Source organism: Pipistrellus kuhlii, unplaced genomic scaffold (genome assembly GCF_014108245.1).
Source record: "Pipistrellus kuhlii isolate mPipKuh1 unplaced genomic scaffold, mPipKuh1.p scaffold_m20_p_1, whole genome shotgun sequence".
NCBI classification, from domain to species: Eukaryota; Metazoa; Chordata; class Mammalia; order Chiroptera; family Vespertilionidae; genus Pipistrellus; species Pipistrellus kuhlii.
In genome coordinates, this window is record NW_023425404.1 from 158625681 (window position 1) to 158634002 (window position 8322).

Consider the following 8322-nt stretch of genomic DNA (forward strand, 5'->3'; position numbering starts at 1 on the left):
AGTAAAAACAGTACATACACAGTTAAGTATCAATATATTCAACATCGCCAAAGCACCAGCGTCGGCACCATGTTAAAGTGATGCCAACTAACATTTAAAGGGGGAATGTTTCGGAAGGTGGTTAGATCGAAGATCAAGTTCCACCTACCGCTGCTACTGAGTCACTCTCTAGGCCATGTTTTTGTTAAGTAAACCTTTCTTCTTGGACAAATAATCATCTGTCAGAGCTCCACGAAGTTCCACAGAATAGTAAAATTAACTGGAAGCTCCTTTGTATATATAATTGCTAAGTAAATGCCAAAGTCTTACAAAACAGCCCTTAAAGTCTACTGAGGAAACATTAGAAAATCAAATTTCGTGCTCCCTTCGGCAGCATATACACTAGAAATCGGAATGACACAGAGATTAGCATGGCCCCTGAGCAAGGATGATAGGCAAATTCATGAAACATTCCTTTTTTTTTTTTTTAATCAAATTTCCTGGCAACCTGTTAAGCATAATTATCTAACCAAATACTACCCCATAAAACAAAACAAATTGGAATTATTCAATCTAATAGCTAAAGAAGCAGCTGGGAATTATGTAGTAGACTTTTTTATAGTAAAATAATTCTAAAAACACTACCTTTTTTTTTTTTTAACTGTTTCCAATCCACAACCATTAAAAACCGTTTATAAGTTTTCACTGCACAGTTATTCTCATGTCTGAAATAAGAGTCAGGGGCAGGGAGAGCTGGTGGGTTGGACCACAGTCAGCCTAGCACCCAATCCATCCTGGGAAGGAACCTTTAAAGACAGGAGTGAGCAGAAGAGAACAGTGGACAGGAGAGGCAGACAGTTTGGCCCAAGGATGCCCTTAGTTTCTTCCCTCCTGAGGACCGTTCCCTGGGCCCTTCACTGCAGGACCCTCACCAGGAAACCAGGCTGGGCAGGAAGGGGCTTCACGGTATTGGCAGGAGTTGGGAGGGGCAGGATGGAAAGGAAGAACAGCTTCTGGCTCTCCCCCAGTCACTGGGGTTGGAGCTGCTTTTTGGCACAATCTGCAAGATCTCCTTGGAGGTGGGAGGAGGAGGAGGAGCTGGGGAGTTAGGACTCTTTTCTTGAGTTGAGTTTCTTTCCATTTGAAGAGAGGCCATGAGCCTATGGTGAGGTTCCCAAGGGATAAATGGTCAGGGTCTTTTTTTCTCCTGCTCCAAGGACCGCCAGCCCCCGCCTGGCTTGTACAAACACTGTCCTTTTGATTGCCTACATTTAACCCACCAGCTCATTTTATCTACCTCCTGACCCCACCGCATCTGCACACATGAAATGCCAATAATTTATTTATCAATTAATGCTTTTGCTCTGGCAATGTGAAAAACCTCTTATCAGATCCTTTTCTAAACATTTCACATCAAAATAATGATGCTTGGATGATAGCCAGAGCAGAGGAAAGAATCAGGTATATAATGACCTCATGTGGCAAAGGGCTGTAACTACTGATTTAACTATGAAATAATTATGGGCTTAAATAACTTTTGTTACAAAATTTTTATTTTCAAATTGCTTTTTTGAACGGGCATTCAATACTGCCTAGAAGAAAAGAAGAGAAAAATGACCTCAGATGTGAAGAAAAAGCAGAGGTCAAAATAGTCATTTATTCAAGAAAATAAATGCTAGAGTCAACATACTTGGGTTTTTGTTTCAGTTTTATTAATTTTTGTGGGAACTTGAAAAAATCCCTTGCGCTCTCACATCTACAAAATGCTGGTAAGTTTTCTATTATAGACTTTTTGAAGGCTAAAATATGGCTGTGTGAATTTTATATCTTGTATCTGAAACTTTCATCCCAGTTATGATATTTATAATTCTATAACTAAAACATTTTTAAGCTCATCATAAAAATGAAACCTAAAACTAAAGCACTGTTACCTCATTTGACTTCCAATTATCACCTTTTATTCTAGTGCAATGGACATTGATTGGCATAGCACCTATTTTATTCTAAGCATAGAACTAAGATTAAATTAATTCAAAGTATAGCCATATTGCTAATAAACTTCTTTGAGGATAGTTTTTTTCTTCAATTACAGTTTATATCCAATATTATTTTGTATTATTTTCAGGTAGAGAATAGTCTTAACTCTTAAAATACTTCAATATGTATCAATTTGAAGTCATATAAAACAAAACTGGTGTTAATTTTTATCTGAAATCCTTTAACCAAATCCAAATCCTCATTGATAAAAAAAAAATAACATTCTGAGAACATCAATATCATATTAATTATAACTCATTAAACATACTATTATAGAGTGACAGCCACAATATTTTTTTTTAAAGGTGGGGGGAAAGGAGTAAGTACATATCTATTCCTCATTTAATGTTTATAATTTATCCCTGAAAGCACTGCCTTTAAGTAAAAGGCTTTAAATGGAAATCTTTTCCATTAACTTTAATAGGGTACCTTATAATATGTTATATCCCAAGATGGCCAAAACAGGATCAATTGACTAAGAACAATTTTATAGGTAATTAACAATATTGATTGTCCATAAAATATACTGTAAAGGTTTACTGAACTTGCCAAGGAGGAAAGCTTGATAGGAGGTGGTGGTTTGATGGAGAAGAGGTATAAAGGAATCTTTCTTAGGAAAGATAAATTCTGCTTTCTATACCATTTTCCCTGATCAATTTTCCAGACTTTTGGGGTAGTAATGGCTATCTTGCATTCAAACTGCACTTAAAATTAAGTTATAACACCTTTAGGGTACTTCAAAACACATTGAAATGGCATCTGTACATAACACTGAAATCCCAGAAGATGCAACCTCTTCATTCCTCTCATTTGACAAAATTATGAAAGCAAAATAATCTGATGTACAATTCAAGTGTATATGACACTGCATAGAAAGTGTCAAGTAAACAAATAAGTTTTTGTCTAAGAAAGAAATTTTTTATTGCATACTTGTTTAGTGTACTTTGGAGTAAGAAAAGTCTTTAGACTCAAGGAGAAAAAAATGATGATTATCTGAAAAGTGATATAACTTTTCAAAAATTGTTATGGCAAAGCCCTAGGCTGTTTGGTTCAGTAGATAGAGCCTTGGCCTGCGGACTGAAGGGTCCCGGGTTCGATTCTGGTCAGGCACATGTATCTCAGTTGCAGGCTGGCCCCTGCTTGGTGTGCATGTAGGAAGCATCCAATCTATGTCTCTCATCACTGATGTTTCTGTCTCCCTCTCTCTTCCTCTCTGAAATCAATAAAAATATTTTTTAAATGTTATGGCAAAAATTATTAACTAAACAGTTTTTATGGAGCAAATCTGTATTTAAATATTTAAAACATATACTGTATATATGTGTGTATATATATGTGTGTGTATACATTATATATATATATATATATATGGAATTACTGACCTCAGTACTAATACATTTTATACTTAATGACAACATTCCAAAGCACTAAGCAGAATAAAAGAAAAAATAAATTATATCAAAGTTGCCTCTATTTTTCAATATTTACCTAACTTAAGATGAGAAAAAAACCATTTCGTTTTACACATAAATTCTTTAAAACAAAACAAACAAAAACCTCATTAGGATAGCCTTTAAAAGCCCCAATTGTATTATGAAGCCAGGTAGCTCATGCCTCTTGGAAAACCAAAATGACCCTATATAAAGCTACAGTGATCCAGACAGTATGGTATTGACAAAAGAATGGAAAAATACATCAGTGGAACAGAATAGAGCCTAGAAATAGAACCACACAGTCAACTGGTAATCAATAAAGGAGCAAAGGCAATACAATGAAGCAAAGATCGTCTTTTCAGTAAGCGGTGCTGGAACAACTGGACATCCACATTCAAAACAATGAATCCAGAAAGACATTACATCCTTTATAAAAATTATTGATAACTCAAAATGGATCACAGTCCTGAAGACAAAACACATAATTATAGAACTCCTAGAAGATAACTTAAGAGAAAACCTAGATGACCTTGGGTATGACTTCTTAGATACAACATAAGGTACAATCTATAAAAGAAATTGATAAACTGGACTCTATTAAAATTAAAAACTTCTACTCTGCAAAATGCAATGTCAGATGAACAAGACAACCCACAGACTGGAAGAAAATATTTGCAGAAGACCCATTTGAAAAAGAACTATTGTCTAAAATATTCAAAGAACTTTTAAAACTCAATAATAAGAAAATGAAGTCAATTTTAAAATAACAATGGACCTTCAGGCAACTCACCAAAGATATACAGATGGCAAGTAAGCATTTAAATTATGATTATTATATGTCATTAGGGAATTGCAAATTAAAATGAGGTACAACCACATACTGGTACCTATTAAGAATGGAGCAAATCCAAACCACTGACACCACCAAGAGTGGAGGAGCAGGAACTCACTTATTGCTGGTAGGAAGGCAACATGGTACAACTATTCTGGAAGAAATTGTCTAAGAAACTTAAACATGCTCAACATATAATCCAGCAATTGCACTACTTGGTATTTACCCAAATGAATTGAAAACTTATGTTCATAGAAAAACTTGCACATGAATGTGTTTAAAGCAGCTTTATTCATAATTGCCAAAACTGGGAAGCAACTAACTTGCCCGTAACTGAGTTAGATAAACTGGGTGTGTTCAGACAATGGACTGTTATTCAGCACTTAAACGAAATAAGCTGTCAACCTATGAAAAGACAGGGAGGAAACTAAATGCAAATACCTATGTGGTGGGAGGGGGGGGGGGGGAGCAATCTGAAGAGTTTACATATTATACTAAACGATCTAAATATATAACCCTCTGGAAAAGGCAACTATGGAGACAATTAAAAGCCAGTGGTTGCCTGAGATTGGGGTAAGAGGAATGAACAAAACACTGAGGATTTTTAGGGCAATGAAACTATTTTTGTGTGATGAATACATGTCATTATTTGTCAAAACCCACAGAATGTACAACACTGAATATAATGTACATTATGGACTTTAAGTGATAATAATGTATCAATGTAGGTTCATTGAATGTAACAAGTGTACCACCTGGTGGGGATGTTGATAGTAGGGGATGTTGTACAATTCAGGAGTAGAGACTGTATAGAAATTGAAATTTCCACTTAATTTTGCTATCAACTTAGAACTGCAATAAATAACATAGATGGAACATAAAATATATTGTCAATAAGTCTAAATAAAGTCTATTCAATTTTTAAAGAGATAAGACTGGTGAAATCCAAATAAGGCCTGCATTTTTATGTAAAAGTATACCAAAGTAAATTTCCTAGTCTTGATACTAATTTTATTATGGTTATGTAAAATGTTATCATTTGGGGAAAACCAGTGATAGAACTCCAATACTTTAACATTTTGGGAATCAAAAACTACTTCAAAAAAATTTTTTTTAATGTCTTGAGGAAAGATGTGTCAAAATGTGGAAGGCTACTATTTATCGATTTATAAGTACCTTAAGCAACTAATCTAGCTTTTTTTTGTGTGTGTGTGGTAGTAAGATTTTCATCTCTATGTAAAAAAACACTTTGGTACTCCTTGTTCTAAAAAATATGACAGACCTAATTTCTATAAGCTCGGTATACAGTTTTAGGCATAAAAGATGAGAAATTCTGAATGAGGGAACAGTACAATTTTCTAGAAGAGCAAACTATAAGAAGTATTACATATATTTTGATAGTGATCTGATATGGGAAAAACAAACCAAAAGAATGCAGTCCACTAAGCTCAAGCTCAATACTCTTGTGCCTATCCAATGGTACAGCTTTTATTTTGAGTCATGACAAATAATAAATTTAGCTTTTCAATTCTACAGATTTAAAGCCATCACTTTTAAAGGTTACTGAAAATCTCTGAACTCTTTGCTTAAAATAGAATCAATATAATTTATATAAATCATTACCTTTTTAAAGTCATGTTTTTCTTCGAAGTAGAATAAATTTTAATCCTTATTGTTGAAAGTATTACATATCCCCATTTTTCCACCACTGACCCCCTCCAGCCCACCTCTGCAACACCCACCCCCACCCCAGGCCTTCAGCAACCTATTGTCTGTATGTATATATGCATACAAGGTCTTTGATTACATCCCACCCACCCATCCTCCCATCTTCCCCCTGGATTCTGCACTCTGTTCCATACATTCATGTCTCTGGATCCACTCCATTCATCAGTTTGTTAGATTCCAAATATGAGTGAGATTATGGGATACTTGTCTTTCTCTGACTTATTTCACTTGGTATGATATTCTCCAGGTTTCTCCATGCTATCTCAAAGGGCAAGACATTCTTCTTTTTTTATTGCTGCATAGTATTCCATAGCATAAACGTACCGCAGCTTTTTTATTCATTCATCTACTGATGTGCACTTGGGCTGTTTCTATACCTTAACTATTGTAAATTGTACTGCTATGAACATAGAGGTGCATACATTTTTTCCGATTGGTGTTTTGGGGTTTCTTAGGCTATATTCCCAAAGTAAAATAAAACTTTAATTCAATGAGCGTAGCTCCGTTAAAAGTCATGAGATTTATACTTATTTATTAAGTAAATGTTTAATTTAGTAAACAAACTGATGTATATCAAATAAAAAACACACACATACATCATGAAATAGTTTAAATACTCATGGTGATTATATATTTTTTTAATTTTCTAAATTGGTTTCAGAGAAGAAGGGAGAGGAAGAGATGGATAGAAACATCAATGAGAAAGAATCATCTATCTCCTGCACACCCACTACTGGAGATCGAGCTCACAACCCGGGGATGTGCCTGACTGAGAATCAAACCGTGAACTCCTTGTCCATAGGCTGATGCTCAACCACTGAGTCACACCGGCCAGGTTTGATTATAAATTTAAAATGCAGTTTCCCTTTCAAAGATCAGGACATCTAGAATGTTTAACCCACTGAATTATCTCAAGAAACAAAACAAGACATTTTGAAAAGGAAAATTATTTCAAAATAAAAAGTCTCTTCCCCCCACTTCAAAAACAAAATTTTTCTAAAATGGCAAGTAGAAAGGGTATATACATAGAAAAAACACCTCACATTTAACTAAACAAACTTAAAAAAAAATCTTTAATTATATACAAAATAAAAATAAATCCGATGAGATATTTTTAAATTACACCTATTTTACCCTTTTTCTTCTTTATTAATATATTTTCCAATATATATTCAAAAGAAATAATAATGCTTTCAAGATATGTAACAAATAAAGCAAAGCAAAATCATTTATTGTCAGTAATTTCCCTTAAAAAGGGGGAGGGGGGACAGAGAAGCAAAGCCAACCATGAAGCAAAGGATAATCATAATGTTCTCAAAGCAGAATGTGTATTTACAATAGCAGGCTGCCTAATTAATTCTGACAGGAGCAAAACCTGGATGAGGCGGGAAATAACAGGTGGGGCTAAATAGACTACACTCACAAGATTCTCTACCTGTCTTCAGTTTTTCTTTTGACTTCTTACAAACTACATAAGGGTAATAAAAGACTGCTCGTTCCCAGTGCAGAGTCCATAAGGAATAAAATGGAAAAATGTATTTCTCACCATGTCCCACTTATGTTTTACATGTAGAATGAGAAGAGCTCAGGCTGGTGTGACTCAGTTAGCTGAATATCATCCCATGCATGGAAAGGTCTCTGGTTCAATTCCTGGTCAGGGCACATGCCCAGGTTGCTAGCTTGATCCCCTGTAGGGATCGTGCAGAAGGCAGCGATTGATGTTTCTCTCACACACATCCATGTTTCTCTTTCTCCCTCTCCCTTCCTCTCTTCCTAAAATCAGTAAAAAATATTTTTTTTTTAAAGAGAAGAAACGTATACTTCCACCTCAAATGATTTAAAGACAATAATTACTATCTTTTAACCATAATAGTAATATTCCATTGTAAAAGAATGGTCTGAAAATCATTTACTCATGTAATAACCTTCAGTAAGTTGTTATTTTTTTTTAATCTTACCCGAGGACATGCTTAGAGAGAGGAAAGGAGAGAAACATAAATTGGTTTCCCTCTGCACGTGTCCCAACTGGGTACTGAACCCACAATCTAGGCATGTGCCCTAACCAGGAATTGAACTGGCACAGGATATCATTCAATCAACTTAGCCACCTCACCGGGCCTTCACTTATAAGTTATTATGATTTTTAAAATATATTTTTATTGATTTCAGAGAGGGAGGGAGGGAGGGAGAGGGGGGGGGGGGGGGGAGAGAGAGGGGGAGAGGAGAGAGAGAGAGAGAGAGAGGAGAGAGAGAGAGAGGGGGGAGAGAGAGAGAGAGGGAGAGGGATACATCAATGATGACAGAAAATCATTG

At 35.2% G+C, this 8322-nt stretch overlaps 1 non-coding gene across 1 annotated transcript; it reads left to right on the forward strand.

Annotated features, from left to right (window-relative positions):
• Positions 1-357: 357 nt before the first annotated feature.
• On the forward strand, positions 358-462 carry LOC118710012. The gene has a single exon (XR_004985243.1). It is a non-coding gene; the product is annotated as a U6 spliceosomal RNA (small nuclear RNA).
• The last annotated feature ends 7860 nt before the right edge of the window (positions 463-8322 follow it).